At 43.8% G+C, this 15906-nt stretch overlaps 2 pseudogenes; one reads left to right on the top strand and one right to left on the bottom strand.

The window, feature by feature from the left end:
• Positions 1–15906, bottom strand: part of LOC127672158 (protein arginine N-methyltransferase 9-like) — a 231974-nt pseudogene that overhangs the window by 95713 nt on the left and 120355 nt on the right.
• The window catches only part of LOC127672077 (transmembrane protein 184C-like), a 37188-nt pseudogene continuing 23777 nt past the window's right edge, over positions 2496–15906 (top strand).

Raw genomic sequence — 15906 nt, 5'->3', positions numbered from 1 at the left:
GCAGCCTGTGTCACAGTGAGCTGTAGGATGTCTAATGCCAGACTGTTTCTGCCTTGTTGGCCAGAATATTTTCTTGAAAGGAGCTGGCCTAGTCTACGTCAAAAGTCATAGAAAGGTGAAAGCCCAGACTCTGAGAGACCCTGGTCCAGGCACCAGATGTGGATACAGCAGCTTCCAGAATGCTGCCCCCCAACAGTCCTTTGAAAAGCTTGAAAATGACCTAGCTCAGACCCAGGTACTATAGAGCAAGGCAAATTAATTCTGCCTTCCCTTATTTATTTAATCATGAAAACAAGACTACTTTTTTGGATGGTTTGTTCTCCTATAATACGTGATACCACAAATACGTGAGACAGAAATGACCAGGCACTTTTAGGGTATCAGAAACTATCTAAAATCATAAAGTGCATCCAGATATGGTGGCACACACCTTTGATCCCAGCACTTGGGAGGCATAGGCAGGTGGATCCCTGTGAATTTGAGGCCAGCCTGGTCTATAAAGGGAGTCCATGACAGTCAGGGTTATACAGAGAAACCCTGTCTTGAAAATTCCAAAGTAAACAAATAAATAAAAGCAGAATCTGCTCTTTAAGCAGCAGTGTCTCCACCAAAGGCCAGAGATACCCAAAGTTTTTAAGCTAAAATGTCATGGTTTGGGCCTGGTCAGAGGCCTGGGATGTCAGAAAGGAAGCTCAGTTTCTCATTCTCACTCTTCCCCTATAAATGCAGGTCTAAAGCTGAGAGGCAGCACCAGGACAAAATCTGGTTGGGACAACTGGACTGACCAGCTAATCCCTCTGCACCACATCCCAATTTCTGTCCTACCTGCTATAAAAGTCCCTAGACTGCCAGTTCAGTGGTGTGCCGTGCCATTTTCAGTGGTCCGCGTGCTGTATGGGAGCTCTGCCTTCTTTCTCTCACGCTCTCAGGTATAGATCTGTAATAAGACTCCTTCCTAAACAGCCCCTCAAAGTTCCCTTGAATATCATCCTTTAACTTCACAAGACAAGAACCTGGAAGCCACTGATTGAGTGGAAACCAGAATGATTGTGTGACTGTGACATTAGTGCCAATGATGAGCTCAGGGACACTTCAGTCTTCCAGAACACCACTGTGACAGGTAATCCAGACTCTCAACTTGACAAGTTCCATGCAACAAACCCTGGAGTATATCTGTAAGGGAATTTCTAGATTGGCTTAACTCAAGTGGGAAGATATGCCCTAACTGTGGGGTTCTGAGATGAACAAAAAGAGAAACTGAGGTAATACACAGCTGCATTCATCCCTCTGCTTCCTGACAATGTCTGCAGTGTAAGCAGATCTCACACACCTGGGCCCTGCCTTCCCCACCATGCTGCACTGTGTGATCTAAAGTAAGCCCGCCTTCTTTTAGTTGCTTTTGTTAGGAGCAAGAAAAGTAACAATACAATATCTTAGCCAAGTGATCAATGTAGTTTCACTGATTACTAGTACTATCCAACGAACTGTGATATGAGACACTTAGAAGAGAATATACAAAGCCTAAATCCAATTGTAAAAACTGAAGACAATGAAGAGTCATGACAAGTCTTATGAACCACATAGTCATGGATTGAGTCCTGGACCAAAGTCTTCTTATGCAAGTCATCATGAGCATACATCACAACCATACATCGCCCACCAAAGCAGAACCTCTCAAGCATGCTCGCACACACCAACTACCCAGAGGCTCACTAATAGGAGGATTCTCATTCAGCAAGCTTGGAGTGAGGCTGGATGCAGTCTTCACTTCCAGGCAATGCCCAGCCACTGTGTTGATTCTAGATCACACAGACACATAGACATGCTGCTAACAATTCTGTCTACACAGACCCACGTTGCTCTGACAATGCTCAGAGATCATGAATTTGTCCTCATTTTTACTTTTTACTTAATTCTATTTTTTTAATGACTGGTGTGAGATGGTGTGAGATGTGCCTATGGAGATGTCCAATACCCCCTGACGCAAGCCATTTATGTGTGACCCTGCATGGGTGATGGGAGCCACCAGATTCCAGATGATCTTTGACTATTATCATCTGGTGACCTCTTCCTGTAGTCATAAAAATTAGTGAAGATCATAAAGAATTGTATAGACAACATCTCTTGACTGACAATATTCGAAAGTAAATATTCGACTATTAAACCTTTTAAAGTAGTGTCAGCTGGCTAGAAAGAAAAGATTGATGTGTTTTGATGGAAGCCAGCTCTTTCCCAAACAACAACACTGTGGTGAGAAGAGCACCACCTTCTGTGCTGCAGTCTCTTGAGTCTGATATCAGAGACCAGCTGAGCTCTCTCTCTCTCTCTTTCTCTCTCTCTCTCTCCACAGCCAACTTGCTGTACCATCTCTAGAAAACAGCACTGCACAACTGCAAAGACAGATTGGACACGCCCTGGAAAAATGATAAAAGCAATTACCAAAGTAAGAAATGTGTCCAAAAGCTTTCTAGTGGGCTGGAAACCAGCAACCAGAAATGGAAGAGATTGCAGAAATGAACAGATGTCTTCAAAAGCAGCAGAAGCGTCAATGTGGACAAGGAAACCAGGAAGGAGCCTGGGCATGTCACACCTTGATGACTGCAGGTGCCTGCAGGTGAGCAAGGGCAGATGAGAAGGACACTGATCTAAGCAAGCTTACTAACTAGAGCCATGCCAGGAGTCGGTGACATTCCACCTAGTTCTGCGAGAGACAACAGAAGCAACGGCCTCCTGAAAGTGGGGCCTCGGAGATGACAAGAACTGAAAAGCAATCCAGGAGGTTTCCACAGCGATCTTCAGCCTCTAATCCACTGCCACATGGGGCGGGCATGGGCCTATATTAAGCCCCAGAGAGTAAAGATGGAGCTAAAGGGCTGGGAATATAGAAAGACACGTGCCAGCTAAATCTGAGGAGAAGGGAACCTCCTGACCAGTTCATGCAGAAGCTGCAAGCTTTGTGTCCCCAAGCATTTCATCAGAAAGGATGGCTAATGTTCCAAAATGGCTTAGACAGTTAACTCATGAATCTATGAGTGACAAAATATTTAACTGTCACTAAAAGATTTTCTTACCTAGATACCTGATCTGGCAAGTGACTCTACTTCATGGCCTGCAATCCCACAAAAGTGGCAGGACGCCTTTTTCAGCCTATGGGATAACGGTTCCTCACCCACTCCCCTCGCCTGGTCACAGGCTAAGAGTGTGTGTGAGCCTCAGGGGCAGTTCTAGCTCCTCCCAATTGCATACACAGGATCTCTAGACAAACCATTCTCATTTCCCTCCTTCCTACTCATTTTGTACATTTGTCATGGACACAGAAGGAGGTTTCTGCCCAAAAGCCCGAGGGCTAACCTTCCTGACATTTTACCAACTCCCATGGCGCCTACAGGAATTCAAACTTACTTTTCTGCACCTGCCAGTGACAACATATGTAAACCAAGAAAATCTATCAGGGACTATTGAGTACAGCTTGCATGATTCCAAAAAAGGCCAGAAGGGTTCAACCCACCAGTGAAGAACACAGGCTAAGGAAGCGTGGAGAGGAACATGTAGGGAGAAATATCCCTCTCTACCACGGTCCTGTGCCTGGAAGGAATGGCACAAGAACTAGAGACCAGAATCAGAAGTAGAGCCCCTGCCTAGCATGCGTAAGTTCACGGGGAAAGCCCCGCCCAGGGGCCAATGCTATGGAGCTGCTGCTCCTGTGCTGAGCCACATGGGATGATGAGCAGCTTCTCAGATCCACTTCTGCATTTCCACTTCCCGAAGTTTCATATTACGAAAGTGACAGCTAACAGAGAATGTTGTGTCTCCTTTGAAGAGTCCTTCCTGGGAAGTCAACTGGGAATCTCCAAAGCAATGTCACTCAAACCTGTGGTCCCTTCTGCTTACTTGTAGGAAAAACACTCCCTCCCCACGTCTCCCTTCCCACCCCCTCTCCCACTTCCACAGAGCACGATCTCCCTCTCCCTTGCTGCCTAGCAGGCTCAGAGTAGCTGTATTTGTTGTGTGACTCAAAAAATGTCTTAAGAAGAATGGAACAGAAGCAGCACATCTTTGGCCACAGTCACAGGAAGAAGCTGTGGAATGAAGGGGAAGTGTTGGAGAATCTGTTCATCTTTACCATAATAAGATGCTTGTGTTTCCATCCTCCACCCAACACCATACATACACAACCAGACGATGGCTACAAACAAAGCGACCATCCCCACAGTAACCTCAAGATGTGAAAGCTTCACAGTAAACGTGTGCTAAATGGTCACACACACACGTTCCCTCACAAGTACTTCAAGTTCTGTCACCTAAAGACAAAACAGCCATATAAGAACTTAGTCAGAAAAGAAAGACTGCTGGACACAAGCAGCTCAGGGGGAACCAACTCGTTCTTAAGTTTACTCATCTAAGACCTGGTCTCTTCAGGATTTCTATTTCCACCCAGAAGATTTGAGTTCAAAGATAGTAGCATATGTAAAAAAATATTTGTTATCCTGTAATAATCTAAGTCTCTGGTGGTTAGTAAATGCTAGAAAATTACAAATGGACCCCCATTTCTCCATCCCAACAGCAGTAGATTTTGATACACTCAGAATGATAGACAATCCATTCGCTTAAACCTCACTTCTCCCTAATACTCTTTTCCCCATGAGACAACTACTGCTAATAACTTAAATTTAAGGAAAAAAATCTCAGTTAACTACACACAAACCTGCAGACATGTCTACTTCTATACTGGCATTATTATACACAAGACCATAATGCACAAGCTGCGCCAAAGCTATTCAGTTATCCAGCTGCTCCAAAGCTATTCAGTTATCCAGCGTAATGTTGACTGGAAGCCTACTATGGCACATGTGAAGTTTACACAGAAGAAACACATGATTAATGCAAAGGCCTGAGGTAGACCTGCAGCAGGAAGACCACAGGGTCAGTCGACATGCATTGTGATGCACGGGTGTGTGAACAGCATGGTGGATTAGGAAGAAGCTTGGGATTTTCAACTTATTGCCAATTGAGAAGGGTGTGGACTTTGTGGAAAATGTTCCATTTCAGCATGTTAACTTCTGATTGAACAAGTTATCATAGTCTCACTGACTACAAATACATTCATCAAGATGGTAGTTTCTGTGGGCAGTGGTGGCACATGCCTGTAATCCCAGCATTTGGGAGGCAGAGGCACGCAGATTTCTGAGTTTGAGGTCAGCCTGGTCTAAAAGAGTGAGTTCCAGGCCAGCCTGGGCTATACAGAGACACCCTGTCCCAGAATAAAAAAAAGATTGTATTTTCTGATTCTTACTGTACATAAGACAGCTATAGATCAATCATTACAGCTTGAAGGAGTTAGCTGAATCCCCTGCTCCAAAAGGCCCTTAGTTCATCAGGCTGTAAGGTGTTGGTTGGCCGTGCTCCAGAGGGCTCTGTGGATGAGTCTCCTGACCTAAGCTCGCGTGGCCTGTTATTCTCTGGGTGCCATGAAGTTGAGACAGTTTTTCTGACTGGGCTGAAGGCAAGCTGAGATCCTCTGCCATCCTCACTGGCAATTCACACATGGCTGCTTGCTTCTGCTGGCCAGTAGGAGACTCTCCAGTCTGGAAAGGCAACCTTACACAACACAATGCCACCACCTTGCCGAAGTCTATTGGTTGGCATTGAGTTTCACATCTCTGACCCTCCAGAACTGGGATCTCTAGGGTCAGGCTACTGTCTACACCACAGTCCCTGATACTTACAAATCTACCTCACTCTCTTTTAATGACCCTAATATATTTACACATGAGTTTTGTATTAAAAGGCAGTGAAGAAGTGTGTGACAGAGAGAAAGTGTGTGGCATCCTGTATGGCAGAAGACTAAGTAAACAGAAGAATGCCCATCACATGTAATCCTCTGTTCTGAGGACGTTCAGTACCTTCATGTATGTGATTCACATTACTAACGATAGCACCTACTGTGGGAAACAACAGAGCCTATTCCTGTGTGATGCAATGGTGCTTGAGTGCTTGAGCAAAGATCTGCCTACTCCAGCCTCTCGATCCTTCCCAGCCTGTGGGCACTGTTCTTCTGTTCTGCGTTTCCATAAGATGACACTTTTGGATTCTATTCATGAGTTGTCAAAGCTCATGAACAGTATAAATGGTGCTGGACATTGTCAGCCTAGCACGGAAAAGCATTCTTGCCATTAGATTACAAAGCCATAGAAGTCCTGAGTTCAATTCCCATCAACCACATGGTGGCTCACATCCATCTGTAATGGGATCTGATGCCCTCTTCTGCTGTGTCTGAAGACAGCGACAGTGTACTCATATAAATAAAATAAGTAAATTTAAAAAATATGTACACACACACACACACACACGGTGGAGTTCTCAGAAGGCTGTTCTACATTCTCTGGTGTAGGTTCACACTCGCATGACTCATCTTTTCGGAAGTAACTGTTAGCAGGATCCATCATCCCACTGCACACTCTAATTCCTGTGCAGCACACATAGCCTTTGCTTTCTCCCACCTCATTAATCTGTGTAGATGTAGTGTTCCTTCCTCCTTCCCCCTCCATCTGTGAATATAGCCTTCCCCCTTCCAAGTTAGACCTTTCCATTTTCTTGTATTTGCAGAATAAGACTTAATAGCTATATTTCAATATTCTTCCCCCCCCCCTTCTAAGTAGGACTGAAACATCCACACTTTGGATTTTCCTTCTTCTTGAGCTTCATATGGTCTGTGAGTTGTATCCTTTTAACAATTTAAAATATGATATAATGTTAGCTAGATACATACTAATGCTTTACTAAGTAGTCAGTCACAATCTATTTCAAAGTATTGTTAGGAATTTATAAATTTTATCTAATGTTTTCAGGAATCTGGTGCGACATTCTCCTTTGACTTAATAATGCAATGTGAGCCGGGCGGTGGTAGCGCACACCTGTAATCCCAGCACTTTGCAGGCAGAGGGAGGAGGATTTCTTAGTTCAAGGCCAGCCTGGTCTACAGAGTGAGTTCCAGGACAGCTAGGACTACACAGAGAAACCCTGTCTCGAAAAACCAATAATAATAATAATAATAATAATAATAATAAAAATAATAATAAAAATAAAAATAAAAAATAAAAAAGCAATGTATAAAAATGGTTTCCCAAATATGGAGACAAATTTTGTAATTTCACTTCAAATGGAATAAACTTGAATACTCAAAAGCTTACTGAACTGCTGTTATCTGTAGATGTTACTTACTGTCACTACATAATATTCATCTCTCTCCTGAGCTTCAGCGTTAATGCCTGATTCAGGGAGCTTCCCTTCAGAGGCTGACTGAGTCTAAGCACTAACAGATGACTTAGTTCTGTTCTTCCAGAGCTAGGCGTGGTGGAACACAACCACACTCCCAAGACTGAAGAGGTGGAGTACAAAACCAGCCCTCATGGCAGAGTGAGTTGTGGGCCAGCCTGGGCTTCAGGGAACCTTGCTTCAGGAGTAAACAAAAATAAGAACAGAATGCCAAAGCCTAGTGTTTGGGAAATGGGATACTGCCCTGGGAAATCCCAGAGTGTCTTTCACACTACTTCCCTAGCTTCAGTCAGTCTCAACTTCCAAGTACAAACACTGTTTCTCTGAAAGCCTTCCCACAACCCATAGTTTACGTGCTTGGGTTTACTCTATGGCTTTATCAGAGTGTAAGTCAAATTTGTACAAGCATTTTTTTCTCCCTCAGAAAGATCAGCAGTTCCTACTTGTCAGGTGCTGGGGAGGTGTTGCTCATGTGACGCTCACTGGACAACACACTCAGGTGCTTCAGGTTGTGAGTTTTCTAAGATTCATCTTAGTCTTCTCTAAGTTTCATCAAGTTTCTTTTCATAAGTTTTATTTTTCTTTATATCTTCCAGGTTTCTTTTTTTAAATTATTACTTGGATCTCATGTATATAAGCTTTTAGATCAATATGGTGGGCAGTATTTATTTTGCTTCTGTTAGTATTAGCATTTTTACTATCTAAATTCAGAGTACTGTGGTCAGAAGCAGTAGTAATATATTTGCATTTTGATGTTTTTGGTGTGTTTTTCCTTTACATTTTTCTTTTTTTTTTTTCTTTTAAACTTTATTTAATATAAGAACACCCTGTTGCATGTACATCCAGCTGCCTGAAGAGGGCATTAGATCCCCCTATAGATGGTTGTGAGCCATCAGGTGGTTGCTGGGAATTGACCTCAGGACCCCTGGAAGAGCAGCCTGTGCTCTTAACTGCTGAGCCACCTCACAAGCCCATGTGCTTTTTCTTTTTAAAGTCAAATTAGGTCCTCAAGATGTATCAACATTGTGGTAGAAAAACATGAAACAACCAGGTAGATCCCCTCAATACATTTTTTTCTTACTCCTCAAAATCTAATGCTTGCTGTGGATAATCCTGATTGACTCAGGATGGAAAACTGGCATTTCCTGACGGTCCCCAGACTTTGAAGAAAAGTTAGTTACCACTGAAACTGGGTCTACCTCTGGATGTCTGTACCTGTCTCTTACATCTGTGTTTTGTCGCCTTTCGCTGTCTCCCTTTGCTGAAGAAGCGTGTGATCACAGCAGCCATTTCTTCTGAAACTTTGATTCCAGTCTGTTCTATTCACTAGCATTTTAATTTTTTGTTTGTTGCCTCTTTCCAAGAGGCTACATGTTCAAAACCGGTGTTAACCTGAGGCAGAGTCTCTTCTGGTGGCTTCCAGAACAGACCTCTGACTGATGGATTCTTTCCCTACCTGTAGCCACTCTGTGCCTTCTTTTCCTCACTGGGCCCTCCATTTACCCTTTATTATCTCAGTAAAGCCCTATCCTCTAATACATTTTGAGATTAGGGATTCAACCTAGGAATTACAGGGCAAACAACCTAGTCCATAACCAGTATGGACCAGACAAGAACACAGCCAGGTCTCTGTGCAAGTCGGTCACAGTATGCATCCATGTTCCCTTCCTCAGGCTGAGCTGTGCATGACCCTAGCAGACCTCTGTCCTTATGCTAGGGACCCTCTGGGCACAGGAAAGCAGTTCATCCACCTACATAGAAACTTATCATAGTGGGGGACAAAGCTCTGCTCCTCTCTGGGCTCATCTCCCACCTACCTCTTTTCCAATGGCTCTGATGATATTTTTAATAACTTTACTTGGTTTTTAAAAAAAAAAAAAATATATATATATATTTTATATGTAAGTACTCTGTAGCTGTCTTCAGACACCAGAAGGGGGAGTTAGCTCACTTTATGAATCATTGTGAGCCACTATGTGTTTGCTGGGATTTGAACTTATGACCTTTGGAAGAGCAGTCGGTGCTCTTACCTCCTGAGCTATCTCTCCAGCCCCCCAAATTTACTTGTTTATCCCTATCCTTTCTATACAGGGTTAGGATCAGAAGATGAGTCAGAGTCTCAGTATGAAGTTGAGGCTAGCCATGAAGTCTCAGTCCTCCTGTCTCAGTGTCTCCATGCTGTATGCACACCTGTGTGTAATCACCTTGACTGGAAATTCTATCCACCTGTCTCTAAGCCTGGTCCTTCATCTCCTACCAGAGGTCCTTCTAAATTTAGGTTTTTGGTTTTTACCTTAATGTAATTTAGTTTTATTCGAGGTTTGGGATCTGTTTCTAACTCTGCTACCTTAGAGCATGCTTTTGGAAGGCTAGAAAGGTGACTCAGCAACTAAGAACTGGTTTCTCTTCCAGGGGCCTGCATTTGATTCTAGCACTGACAGGGCAGCTTGCAATCATCTATAACTCCACCCCAGGGTGTCTGACACCCTCTTCTGTCCTACATGGGCACTGAGCACAGATCTGGCACACAGACATATATGCCAGCAAAACACAACCACACATATCAAAAGGAATACTACATTAAAAAAACAACAACATGTTTTTGATAAGTGACGACAGTATGTATAAATGCTTAATTAAGTGGGAAGATCTGGTGGCAGGCAGAGACCTGTAAGCTGAAAAGCATCATGGCTGTCCCCTCTCTGTCTGTGTTAGCTGTCTCACTCACTCCTGGGTCAACTCCTTTACAGCAACAGTTGCTGGGCAAGGTCTATCCAGACTTCAATGGCATACCAGTGCAGCACAAACACCATAGGCTCCTTCTGAAGTCTGGTTGTTACCTCCCCTTAAGTTCTCCGACACACGTAGAGCATAAGAACTTGAGAAGCCCACACCAAGAATACTAAGACAAAGGCAGTGGACATAGAGAGAATGGAGGAACACAACACAGAAGGGTTTTGTATAAGGAACACGGAAGTGGGAGAAAAGAATGCACTGACAGAAAAGTCAGAGAGTGCATGTGTCTGTGGCCCTGGAAACACAAGCCAGCAGAAACCACAAAATAAAATGGTTACATGCAAGAACCAACCCCCAGGAGAGGACCCCCCACACCAATCCATCAACGCAGCACAGCTTACTAGTACTTATTAGCACATTCAGCACATATGACCTGATTCTGTCATTAAACCTCTAAATGATGTCTAATCCCCTCAGTGGTCATCCCCACATTTCCTCCTAAGCAGAACTGGCATTCTAAAGTGACTTAGCAGTTAGAGTTAGAGCCCTCCCCCTCTCAGTTAGTGCTGGGGTCAGGAAGGGATTACTGCAAAGAACAAACACCAGGTGAGAAAGTTCCCTTTTCACTGTGTGAAAAAGCCAAACTGACTGCACAACAAAGCACAGGGGGAGGGAGATGCAGGGAACACTACAGTGGAGGCCTTGGCCCAGATTCTGTGCACTGCCAATGTACAATGTTTCTTTATGTGAGCGTGCGCAGAATTACTCTTCTTTAGAAAGAAGTATAAATCTTCCTCATAACCTATAAATGCAACTGTTTTGTAGATTTGGTTTGGCACCATCTACAATATGAAGGCCATGTGTGACAAATGTCACACAGTTGTGTGAAGATTAATGTGAACATTCTCTGAGCGTTGCCAGGCACCGGCATGTGTGGCTCCAGCAGCTATAGAAGCTCATCACGTTAGGAAACCAAATACTGGGATTTCCTTTCTGACTCCCATGCATTCCCAAAGATGCAGACATAAGCACTTTTGTGTACTTTAAACGGAGAGCCAGCCATGTTGTGATTCTGACCGTAATGCTATGCATCATTTAAATTAAAAAAAAAAAAAAAAAAGTAGACTTATTTTTCTTGAGAGAAAGGAAGACCACAAGGAACTGCCTAACTTGTTGTTTAACTGTCTAAAATCCTCCAGACTGAGGCAGGCTGTGAGGGGATAGCAGAAGCTGTGTGACCTTGGATAAGTCGTTTCAGCTCTCCAAGCTTTAGCTTCTGCAGTTCCCTACAAACTGCACTAAATGTGACAGCACCCTACCCTTCTGAGGTCAGCTGTGGCTCCTTCTCCAGAGCAGAGTTTGCCAAGGGTCTGGGATACCAGGTACCCAGTCAGCCACTGGCAACCAACCTCTTCTCTGAGCAGACTTGATCAAACCTAGGTAGCGAAAAGCATTCCTAGGAATATACAAACAGCCTTTTAAATGTCCACTCAAATAATGACTACATAAAAGAAAAGGTGTTAACTATAACTATCAGATCATTTAACTATTAGCACAAATAAAACCAGTTACATGATCAGCACAAACACATCACATAGTTAATTCTATTACCCCATGATCAATCCTGGCTTATCTACAACCCCAAGATTACCTTGAAGCAAATTCCAACCTAAAGCAAAATCTTTAGGAATCTTCAAGTTACGAGATGTGACCCTACTGCAGAATCACAATGTAAGAACACTGTATGCTAGAAGGGCCTGGTGGCAGGGGAGTGGGGAGCTGTCCCCAAGTAAGCCTGGGAGAGCTGACCCCGCCCCTTGCCAGCTGCAGCATTGTGTCCTGGCCATGATTGACAGAGAGCTTGCCCTGCTGGTGGGTTAAGAGCTGACAGGGTGACCAGCTCAACTACTACACAGTCCTAGGTCTAGGGCCAGTCTGCTTGAGTTATGCCCCACTGAGGAGGGAGAACTCTAGATGGGTCACTCTGATACAGACACACTCAAGCCCAGGCTGAGCAATGGAGAACAGAAAGGAATCAGGGAACACTGAGCTGAGTTGGCCCAGCCCAACATCTACCCCATCTATGAAGCACTGGAGCAGGAAGAGGCTGGTCGCGTCTTCTGATAGTGCCACACCCTGGGATGAGCATATACAAACCATCACAGTCACCATCCCGAGATTCCTTAAGACTTCTGAAATAATCTAGACATTCCCTGAAACGTACACAAGACAATTTCCACTTTCAGAATAACCACTGAGATCATAAATCTTCAGGAGAAGGTGCAAGGATGGCAGGCATAGCAATGGACTTTCAATGCTCAGTGGCCAGATGAGGGCCAGACCAGAAGAACATGGGAGAGCACAGGGCTTCAGAGCAGAGATCAACATCAAGGGACACATCCCCAAGAAAGAGCTTATGCATGAGCTGGGGAAGTGGCAGAGAAGGGGTGGGGGTGGGGCAGGAGTGTTAGAGGATATAAAATAAAAGAAATCCTCGTGCTATTGCATTGAGACCATTTCTCTTGAGTGATATGGGTGTCGCCTTCCTAGGTGTGGGGTACTGGGGCACCCTCGGTTTTTGGGGGGTCTTACACAAGCAGATTAGAAAAGAAAGCTAGAGTTGGTTTGAGGCCAAGTAGAGAAATTCAATTAGAGCCTGAAAGAAATGCCAGATTGAATCAGTAAGCTTGAAGAGGAGTTTGAGCCAGCACAGCTGAGTTGAACTAGCTACCCAGAGCTCAGAAAGAACTAGAAAGGGTGAGCATGTTCTGCAGTAAGTCTCAGAGGCTGAAAACATTCTAGGCCTAGATTAGGCTGTTCCCAGTGTAGAAGCTTCCAGGGCTAGGCCTAGGTTGGCAGCAGCAAACCTCAGAGGGAATTACAAGACGAGAATAAAGTTTACTGTTACAGAGAAGGGCAGGCTGGGTAGGCACAGGGAACAGGGAATGGAAGGAGAGATAGTGGGAATGGTTTACTTAGCTGCTTTAATCTTGGGCTGAGAAGATAAGAACTGAAGAGGAAACCTGAAGACAATCCAGCTGTTAACAGGCGAGGCAGGTTAAAAAGACAGGACCTGAAAGACAACACTCCTAGGTTCTAGGCATAAAACTATGGGGCACAGGGTCAGGTTTGGAAGAGGTCTAGGTTTGGAATACTTCAAAGGACCAGGTTCCACCTAAAAGCTATGGTACCAGACTCTTGATGTCACATAGGAGATACCAAAGCTATAGCAACATATAAATACAACTGAGCTAAATCAAAACCATTAAGGAACCTGATTATGAGAATGAACTAAATTGTAGGTGTCTCACAGTCTCGCTACAATCTGACAAGTGATCTATGTATGTGTAATTAAAACCGTGACAGATCAAAGGAGGTAAAAAACTGATTTTAGTAAGAAGAAGAATGAGCTGGAACTCAAGATTGCCTTGATTAGTACCTGGAGGTCATCAAGAGTCAAGGAAAGAGCTTTCCACTTACAGTTTCTGTACCCCTAGTCAGAGGAGCTACCAACCCTGAGCTCCCTGTCTTCCCAGTCTGCCTCCATCTGAGATCTACCATGGAGGACCCTTCAGGCTGGGTACCTAAGAGCAACCTCACACTAACGAGGCCAGTTTCTTTATAACCTGATTCCAAGCTTGAAAGAGGAAAACCTAGGACTCAGTCCAGATCCCATTGACTGACTTGCACTATATGTATCCCAGTGGTGACTAGCAGACCTAGAAAAGAGGAGACCAAAACTTGCAAACAGTGATGGAGAAGCTAGTGTCCATAGCGAGCATGTCTCAGAGGGTCTGGACAGTGAAATATAAGTAGTCCTTTTACTTAAAATGTGACTGTTCACACATATTTATCAGTTAAGGAACAGGCTTTAAAGGACAAAAACCAGCTTCAATGTCGGCCCGACCACTTGCTGTTTTAGTGCAGCCTGATTGTGCACTTTGTTTTCAGCGTGGCATGTGGGTATTAGATAACCTGCCCTGGTCACTCAACCTTCCCCTATTATAAAGGGGTGAAAGTGTCTACACTCCAGCCTGCCCACACCCACTCCACACAGCACCTGACTTCCTCCCTCGTGCTGGGAATACAAACACCCTGAAGGATTTATTGGAGATAATTTTTTTCATCAAATATATTATGGTTATATAATATTAATAAAGTGTGAAACAAGCAAATGTCAGAACATAAGAGGAGGAGAAATACACACAACACAGAGAGCTACCCAAGGGCCTTCAGGGAAAGTGGAACTGGCTGGTTCATAGTGGAGGTGATCAGGGTCAGGCATTCCTCTGAAAATACATCCACATTCTACTATTCTTAGGGATAAAATGATATCTTAACAAGTCTACAGAGGTGCTACCTCTGTGCGAAGCTTCTAAATGATTATTAATGGCTGAGGAATATCTGTTCAGAGTGTTCACATCTTTGATGGAAAGGCCAAGTTGCTACATAGAGTATATTGCTCCCGAGTTTTAGGAAATATATTTTTCCTCTGTATCAGGCAAATGCTCTGCCTAGGAACCACAATCGCCACTGATGTTAGACTTCTTAAATGTTACTTGATTTTTCTGTCTCGTGTTTATTATTTCATGATGTTTAATTACATGCTATTTTACCGTTTTGTACTTTACAACTTTGTTCTTTCTTTCTGGTGATAACCTTGGCTTTTCTCTTTCTCTAATTATTTATTGGAGATATTTTTCATCAAATATATTATGGTTATGGTTTCTCTTACCCCCAACTCCTCCCAGATACTCCCCATTTCCCACCCACCCAGGCCTCTTTAAAAAATTACTAATATACAAGAAGATGAAATAAAATCAAACAAATCAGAATAGTCAGGGTTTCATTGCTATGAAGAGACACCATGACTATTGCACCTCTTATAAAGGAAAACATTTAATTGGGGCTGGCTTACAGGTCCAGAGGTTTTATCCATTATCATCATGGCATGACACATGGCAGCACGCAGGAAGACATGGTGCTGGAGGAGCCAAGAGCTCTACATCCTGATCTAAAGTCAGCCAGGAGGAGGTTATTCCACACTTGGTGGAGCTGGAGTCCTAGGAGACATCAAAGCTCACCCCTGTGGTGATGTACTTCCTCCAAGAGGCCACACCCACTCCAACAAGACCACACCTCCTGTTAAGGCCACTTCCCCTGGGCCAAGCTTTCAAGCATGATAGTAACAATCTTTAAGGAAATAACTAGAATTTTAAGTTCCTGTTCAAATAAATTGAATGTCATTTAATCATACATGACAACCATGGTTTTCAGTTGCTTTCTGTTACCTATATCAAAATCACTCTACAGCCAAGCTCATTCTGACAATGGATTCTGACAACTTTAGTAATGACTTTCATGATAAATGTGCCCACAGGGTAGTCTCTATAAAAACACCACACTGCTGTGCATAGAGTGGTCCATTTTCAACCTGGAATGACATCCAAAGCAGAAGGTGGTGCTGTGTGAAGGTGGGGTTCTGTGCTTTGGAGATTGTGATAGTTTATACCTGCTCGGCCCAGGGAGTGGCACTATTAGGAGGTGTGTCCCTGTTGGAGTAGGTGTGGCCTTGTTGGAGTAGGTGTGCCACTGTGGGTGTGGGCTTTAAGACCCTCATCCAAACTTAAAAAAAAAAAAAGTTGCCTTGGCCATCCTGTTTGTTCACAGCAGTAAAACCCTAACTAAGGCACTGCCCCACAGAGGCCTGTAGCCTTCTCACAGTGACCTTCACATGGATGCTAAGCCCAATCCAGATAAGCATTCTTCAAGACTGACTGGCTGGCTCAAAGCAGACTAATGCATCAAGGCTCTTCATTCAGATACCAAGCATATTTTCATGTGACAATGTCCGCATTCTCCTTGCCTCATAGGGTAAGGTAAATTTTATTTCAT

The sequence above is a fragment of the Apodemus sylvaticus genome, chromosome 21 (assembly GCF_947179515.1).
Source record: "Apodemus sylvaticus chromosome 21, mApoSyl1.1, whole genome shotgun sequence".
Taxonomy (NCBI): Eukaryota; Metazoa; Chordata; class Mammalia; order Rodentia; family Muridae; genus Apodemus; species Apodemus sylvaticus.
This window is presented reverse-complemented; position numbering and strand designations above follow the sequence as displayed.